Raw genomic sequence first — 9151 nt, 5'->3', positions numbered from 1 at the left:
AGCACGCTTTTTTATTGGCTACAACAGCTATGGCTACAACATTGGATTTGCCAATGATTTTGCCTAGACACTATCCTACTTGAAACACGTTTGATTCAGTGTCGGTTCCTTTTAGATTAACTTCTTTGGGTCGCCTATGTGAATCATACAGCATGAACTAGGCCAGTGGTTCTCAAAGATTTTCACATGATCAGGACCCCTAAACTGACAAAGATTAGTCCACGGACCCCCATTTGATAGGATTTTGTCCCACGGTCCCCCATATGATAATAAGATTGATGCTTTTAGATGTTTTATTACAGAAAGTGTATAAAACCCATGACCAAAATAGTCATTGTGTTACTTATGAATGGAATTATAGCTCAAATAAATGACCCCCCTTTTGGCTGGGGACCCCCTGGAACCCCCCCCAAGGACCCCTGGGGGTCCCCGGACCCCCATTTGAGAACCACTGAACTAGGCTACATGAAACAAGGTAAGTGCAACAGCTTTTTTTCCACTTAGTAAGTGGGGGAATAGGCTGGGGTCCTACTACACTGCTGTTGTTCTCTAAAAGTGGGGTCCAGGGACCCCTAGGGCTCCTTGAGGAGGTTCCAGGGGGGTTCCCAGCAAAAAGGGTAATATTTTCTTTTCACTAGAATTCCAACCATAAGTAACACATTGACACACTGTATGACTGTTTTGGTCATGGGTTTCATACACTTTCTGTAATAAAACACTTAGTACACTGGGCCCAGGCGCACCCAATCAGCCTAACGACCCCAACACCAGGCTCCTGCAAGACGCAGGGCCAGGAGAGTGTGTGGGCCATCACAAAAGCGAAAATCTTATCAGGTGGGCTGACCCCTGGGACAAGATATTATCTAATGGTGGTCTAATTTGTGTAAGTTAAGGGGTCCTTGATGTGAAGTTTGGGAACCACTAATGTGTAGACTATGTTCAGAGGGTGAGGGTCCAACTTGAGCTTCATGGCATCTTCGTGTAGCCTAATACAGTAGGATGACCTGAGTGGCCGCTATGGCTGACCAGCTGCTGACCATGTACAGTCTGTTAACACAAATGTATTTCCATCAGGAGAGGAGACTGCATCATCTCTTTGTGCAGGATAAGCAAGAAGATGTACTGGCTTCCTAAATGTGAAGAAAATGAATATAGCCTTTAGTCTACTACACGCTGCAGACGTTCCCTCTCTACTGAATGATCCAAAACAGCATATAGCCGATACAATCCATCACCAAATCATCCTTGAACAGCACACATTGCATTTATGTATCATAAAGCAATTTAAATAAATCCCTGTCGTGCAAGATCTCACCACTTCAGTTTGCAATTTGTGAAGACATGCAGTTATTGCAACCTAATTATGAGGAGCATTTGTTTCAACCCTCATTCCCCTAAGTGCAGTGCCAGCAGTTTTAGCTGACTTGCTTGTCGCCCTCCTTGGCTCTCACACTGTTCTGTGACTCTGCTCTCTTCAACGCACCCTTAACCGTCACTAGGTGGCAGTATATGGTTAGGGAAAACGATCTGCTGTGAGTATTATAGGCTACAGCTACATCATCACATGTGTCAAACTCAAGGCCCGGGGGCCAAATCCGACCCGGCACCTCATTTTATGTGGCCCGCGAGTCAGAGCAAAGAATACAATTTGTGCAATACAATTCTAATGAGTTCTAATAGTTGTAGGCTACTAGTTGTCTGACTTTGCCATTATTTTTCATATAATTCTGCTTCCAGAGCTAGTTATTAATTAAGTTATTCCTAAAAAGCAATAATAAATGAATCAGAGGCAATCATGATATGATAACAAGTAGACGAGATACATTTATATCGTGCTACATGTAACAACCGGCCCTTTGAGGGCAACCATAATGCTGATGTGGCCCCGGGATGAAATTGAGTTTGACTGACACCCCTGGGCTACATGGAAGGCACTTGCTATGACTTGCTATGGAAATGCAAGTTCAATATTTGCATTTGCCTCATCCTGCTGAACTGGTTCAATTCTAGATTGTACCATGCAAATATCATGCAAATGCACATTTACTGGAAAGCACAGCCTTAAATACATCAACTAATCATTCTCTTTAAAACTTTTAGCTGTATGGTGATAATCAAAACCATAACTAGAATGGAACAGAAACAGAATCAAAATCAAAATTACTTTATTTGTCAGATATTTATGCAAGACTTTGTCTTTACTTTGAAATTAGCACAGAGATAGCCTGAAAAGCAAATTTGTATGATGTACGGTAATTTGTATGATGTAATGAAAACTATAGTGCAAGATTGTGCAAACATTGCTGGATAACAATAAAAAAAATTATCAACTAAAGAGTGCAGAATGTATTAGCATCCATTCCATCTGGATGGTTGTTGGAGGGTCTTGGTCTTAATCTTGGTCTTCACGCTGGCACCTTATAGCTTGTTTATTGAGGGCAGCTGATAGCCAGTTATCATCATTCACTTAGGACAGTTTGCCAGAGCAGTTCCAGTACGAGCCAAAAGTAAAAAACAACAACAACAAGATCCTGGAATAGAAGCCAAGGGGGTCCAGGTGTTCCAGGAGGACACATTGACCCCGTTCAGACCTGGTATTTATGTGTGTATTGACTGCATCATCCACTGAGCAGTTTCTCCTGTAAACGCCAAGTGGTCAAGGAGACATACAGTACTTGAGCTGGGACAGTGCCAGGCAGACAAAAGGCTTTTATGTCTGAGGTCAGTGATCACGAGGAATTGATAGTCATAATAATATTCCTTGTATGAATGATGCCTAGCCTACTGCGGGGAGTGGCAATGTTCTTTCTTAATATGATTTCCTTGGAGCACTGTGGAATGTGTTCTGGTGGGGAACAGAAATGCATTCTTCACGATTCCCTATTTCAACATCCCAAACCACATAATCGAAATGATCTGTGTAACCGACATTGATGTCATATCCTTGTGTATTGTTAATAGGAAACGTGTTTAAACTAGAAAGTTATGCTATTATGATCTTGCACAGCTCAGTTACTATTAAACCCTGAGTACCCCCCTCCCTCGCCCTCTCCCCCATGGAGCAGCTACAGAAAGTGGGGCTTGATGACATCACATGTTAGACTTTTGGACTTTCAGTCAGTTTTATAGAACTCCAACGGGCACCAGTCAGTGTCCAAAAACCCATCTCAGTATTGTTTCTTATCACATTAAAATATCTTGTTTCCTATATTGTCAATCTACATTGCCCAAAGATTGTGCATTGCCACTCTTATGTCTACCTTGAAGTAGAGACTTGTCCATGTATACAAAATGTCCAAGGTCATAATAAATATGGGTTTCAATTTGAATATTGCATTTCTGTACCCAATGTGCCTTGCTGCCTTACAATACATTTCTATAGGGATGACCACAGAGCAAAGCTGCATTTTTTTCTGTCACTGTATTTTGCTGTTCATGATTTCAGACCTTTCAGTTTAAGGGGTTGAATCTGTTGACTGTGCGATATGTAGGCCTATTGTGGTTTCATTTGCATAAATGTTCTGCCCACAAACATTTGACTATGCTTACAAGTGATATTGCAGTGGTGGGGAAGTGTGCAAAGGAAACACAATGTGACAGGTCTGTCACTCACAAAGATGTGTGATGTGCAGTCTATATACTTTCAACCAAGCCTCATTCGAGATCGTTTGGCTTTTGAGGCGGACGCTCTCTCATTAAAGACTTGGAAACAGTTTATCCAAAGGCTTCACAATCAATTAAGCAATATTATCACACAGTACATCACACATGGCTGAATCATCTCACATGCAGCGCAGCCTACATGCAGTGCATAATTGTGTTTTTGATTGTGCATTCAATCAAATTTTGTGACTGCTCTCTGTGAAATAATTGTTGATAATAATTTTCTTCTCCAAGAGCTTCATATTTATCAATTCACAGTACATTAACATTTTAGAACCATTTTATGCCACCGAATTCAGACATTGCAAAAATGATGCAAAGGAGTTAACCACATAAAACTTGTTTTAACCCTACCCTTTTTTTAGCATTCTATTGTAAAATGACTGTTACCAACACATTCCAATACTGGTTGGACAGTTAGTTTACATGCAAGTTATTACAAAACAGCACTGTCTGTACCCCGGTTTCCAATGTATCCAAAATACAGCTTGCCATTGAATATAGTGGTCAATGGCAACAACAGTTTGCCATTGATGCTGTATTTAGGATACAGTTAGCCTCGTTAGCAATACACTATAGTAGTCACTATAGTGATGCTGATGATGCTGATGAGGGAATCCTATTCTTTTGTTTATGTGAGCGTTTTCCTGTAAGGAGGAGCCTCATTGGACAGATGGTTTTGGAGGCGCTTAATGAGATACTTATTCATGTCTGAAGACAGAAATCCAAGAGCAAGGGGGTGGGGAAGCCGTCCTGTCCCCAGTGTGAGACGTTTACTGTAGACTGGGAGGATACAGTAACAGGACATGTTCCTTAGTTCATCAATCATCTTCTATACACAGCTAGTGGCAAGAATTGTGAAAGACTATCATACTATATCAATGATTGCAGCTAAACGTTATGCTGTGACAGATTTATTTCAAAAATGATAATTTTGATGAAACTGAATGAGAATTCAGTTTGTCAGTTTACGCACTTTTGTTTTAGAACTTGAAGAAGGGTGTTTCTTTGGAAACAGTATAAGTGTTACGAGAGGAATGAATATTTCAGGAGCAGCGTCACTCCTGATCAGGAATGAATGAATATTACATGTGAAACACACACCAATAATCTGGTTCAACAGCTTTGTGTCTTTTGTATTCTAAATGTCACAGAAGGTAAATAACGTGTCGTGGAATGTAAAATGAACTAATTATGTGATTTAGCAGCATAGCAACAGGCAGCCACTAGGCATCAGCTGTTTGAGTGGATTTCTCTTTTATAGAGCAGTCTGCACTGACTCACCGTTGATCAAGTTTGATCAAATATCAAAAATGAAATATGTCTATGTCGTTTACACTGACTTCATATGCCTATCTCCATGAAACCCATGACGTGTTCTAGAATAGTCTATCACTTTCAAATTGACCAATAGGAGAAACCTCGACCTCATATCAGAATTCGGTATAATGTCCTTGGTGTCATCAGTCATGAGTGAATAAAGTTTGGTTACAACTGGTGCTGATATATGTCATACCACACCACACATGATAAATAAAGAATAAAACATGTCTGAGCTGTTAAATTTAAAGAGTTTTGTTAGGTTGTCACTTCTCTGTCAGTTGTTGACATTTTTTTTTAGTATTATACATGCCAGATTAGGCTGAATCCTCTCCAACTGCTAATCTTTGACATCTCTTAGGTCCCTAGTCTAACTTTGTAAAAAAAGAAAGAAAACACATTGACTTTAATCCAATTTAGTCACATTTACTTTAGGTTATGCCCTTAAAAAAACAGTAATATACACATATATAGCCTATACTGATGCTCGAGTGCTCGCATCACAAGGAAACTGAGGGAAACATCACTGAATTGTGTGCTACAGTAGGCTATACTGTACATACACATTCAAACTATAAATTATACTTTATAAGCATGTATAAGCCTATAACATACAGAATACAAGGAGTCACTATAGCAATAGCATAATGGAGATAGGAATAGTGTAGGATTGTTAATATTATAGTGGTGAATGGTGATGATGATACATGATATAGGCTATAAACTCAATATTGATTACATAAACACACTATAAATCCCCATTGGACTATTATAGGAAACACAATAAAGCTTTATTGCAAACTGTATAGGCTGATTATTTAGCCCTATATAGGCTATAAGACACATGAACAAATATATAAATTAAAATGCTGACTCTAAGCAAACAGCTCGAATGAAAGTGACACATATATTATTAGGCTATGCTATACTGTATGCTAATACATGTCATTTTCACCCACTTCATTATATTATTATTAGCCTTATTGTACCGGCAGGCAGCTGCTGTGTGAGCGGGTGAGCGGGTGAGCCGGGAGGGGGGGGTGAGAGCGAGGGGGCTTGTTCACATAATAGCCGGCGGCGGGTGAAGGCGTGGTGAGTGTGTGACTGCTGCTGAACACAACGGCAAGTGTAGCGCTATAGTATAGTAGTACAGGAGGAGAATGAACATGGACAGCTGAACCGCCCGGTGACCAGCACTATGTAGGGGAAAGGTAGCTGCCTTACCAACACCTAAGTGCGATATAAGCAGCCGGGGGAAAGGTAAGAGCATTTTTTTTAAATGATGGAGGAGGGAGCGGATGGAAGGAGACAAAAAGTAGCATGTGAACGGCAGAGCATCAATGGACCACAGACTGAATGTAGGCTATCTCCCAGGCAGGCAGGCAGGCAGGCAGGCAGGCAGGCAGGCAGCGCCATGGGTTTGGCTCTCTCTCTCGCCATGCCGTTGTGTCACTGACTGACCGGCGTGTTAAAACAGGGAGGAGGCTGCTTTTATGTGTCACATCTGCCGTTGCTCGCCTCCTCACTCGCCGTGCGGCTCAGGTTGTAGCCTAGTAGCCTCCCATGTTATACAGTAGCCGGTATATTCATTGTTCTCTCTGTGGTCAGGGGGCAAGGTAGCCCTGTGATAGTACATATTAATAGAGACTACCAGGCGATACAGAGCTATTTTTTTAATAGTAAAAACAACTATAGGCTATAATTGCTAGATCTGTGTGCAAGTTGAAAAGTAGAAATATATTTGATGGTTTCATAAGACACTACATAGGCTAGGTGTATTCTATCTAGGCTACTGTAGCTGAGAGATATGCTATCTCTGTACTGTAGTTCTTCTAACAGAGATCAGCAAGCACAGCAATTACACAATGGTTGATTTTTGGAAATGTCACTTGGCTCAATATTGAATATGATGAACGAGCAATTTATCATTTCCAAAGAATTCACAGTCAGCCCACCACCACAGCACTCTGAATCACGCCTATGTAGTCCAAAGCAATATAGCCTTTGGAGAGTTTTTATCTGCCATCACCATGGTGCTTTGTGTGTATAATTTGCATCTTCTGTTTTGAATTGTGTGTGGTTCATGAGATATACTTTGCAGCCCAGCAGTCCCTGCCTGGCCACTCACACAGTGTTGTTTACCAGCCAGTATATTACACCTCTTGGTAGTAGTCGTTATGGTTTTAGTACAGGTCATACAAGGTAGTGCTGCAATATTGTAGTTTTTTTTGGGGGAGACCAATTATGATCAGTTGACTGTTCTGGGCTGGCTCATTCTGGGCCTCAATTTAGTGTTAGTATGAGAGGAAAAGCAAGCAAGGATGGACACTGTGTCAACTCAGTTGGAGGTTGTCATTGGCCTTTTGGTATTTTGTCAGCGTTTCAGGAAGACATGCGCTGTGCCTGCTTATTTAAAGCTCCAGGCGTTGTAAACAGGATTCGGTTAGTTGGATGGTTCTCTGTGACACTGGTCTGTGGTCTCCCAATGTGACACTTGTTTTTATTGCCCTTCCTCCTCCTCTGCTGGACAGGATTTCCTGCTGAGGACAGCCTGTGTCACTTTGCACGACGACGGACACACTATTGTTTCTTCTTCTGTCCGACGCTTGGAAAGGATAACGGGGTCACCGCAAGCGGGCGTGTTTTGGGGTGAAAATAGCTCCTTCAGTACGTCAAATAGAATCAATCAGATGTTGTTGACACGGCCCACAATCCCAGTCACAGTGTTATTAACCCCCCCTCGGTTTCCTTCCCTTGCTTGTCAACATGAGAACAAGTTCAGGGTGCCGCCGTACAGCCTCTACCTGTTCGATGCTGCTGCTGAGCAATTAGAACTCAGCCAGCAACCTTGCTTCTAGGAAACACAGTTTCTAGAGAGACCATAGTCTCTGCGTAGAAGAAACGTGCTAAAGAGAGAGTGGGTGATCTATTTTTGGAAAGGCAAGTTATACCCCACATTCATGCATTTCCCAGAGAGAGAATAATTAGGTTGCAATAAACAGTCTGGCAGGTGAGAATTTGAGGCGGGGCTTACTTACAGCACTGTTGCTCGCGAGTCATGATTCACATACAGTCCTGTATAGGTTGATGAAAGCTGTTTAATGACATCAGCTGATCATGATTATTATGATATCAGCTGATCATGATTATTATGCTATCAGCTGATCATGATTATGATGCCATCAACAAAAGTGAAGACACTGAATTGATGACAACGCACGAACGCAGCCAATGTCAGTATTGTGGGGATCACTCGAGGCCTCCTGATATGATGTATCACATCATGATACTTACGTCACGATACGATATTATTGCAATTTTTTAAACATTTTACGATCTGCTGAGTATTGTATTGCGATCATATATATAGCAATATATTGTGATTTATTACCTTTTTTCAACTGCAAATTCTGTCCCCAAAGGAAAAGTCATAGGTAGGATGTAGGGGTGGGAATCACCGGAGGCGCCATGATACGATATTAACACGATACGATATTATTGCGATTTTAAAGGATTGATACTCGGCATCCGTGTATCGATAGAATATTGCCACACAAAATGTGATATGCTGTATCGATCCTCCCACCCCTAAGTAGTCCTATGGTTGCGTACTCTCACAGGATGTTTTTCACTGGGCTTTAGGCTGGCTTTACACTTGAAATGAAACGTTTACGCAACTTGAGTTGGTCGAAACTGAGGTGAAACTAAAGTTGCAAATGATTTGCACGGTCTAACAGCCCTCTGCAACGCAGTTGAAACTTGTCTGAAGCTCAGCTGCAACAGTTGCAAAACTCTCAACTTTGTGAAACTAGTTTCATGCAACAACAGCCAATCAAAACGCTGACAAGTAGGTTATTAATGCACTGATGGCTCTCTTCCTATTCTCAGAGACAGCCATAATGAAAGAAAGTAACCAGCCAGTGGCAGAAGAAAACCTGATACAACACGTCTGAATTGATATGATGTCCAAAAATGATCCACAATAAGAATACAAAGATGCAAGTTACAATGACTCCCCACTTGATACAGTATAATCTATTGTAGCGAGAGAGAAAGGAAAAACAATATGACAGATGAAACGTGACCAATCTAGCCTGTTTTAGTGAAACAAACTACAAACATGAGACTTGATTGTTTTTTAATTGCTTTGGGTAAATGTCAAGTTGCA

The sequence above is a fragment of the Poromitra crassiceps genome (genome assembly GCF_964638095.1).
Source record: "Poromitra crassiceps genome assembly, chromosome: 8".
Taxonomy (NCBI): domain Eukaryota; kingdom Metazoa; phylum Chordata; class Actinopteri; order Beryciformes; family Melamphaidae; genus Poromitra; species Poromitra crassiceps.
This window is presented reverse-complemented; position numbering follows the sequence as displayed.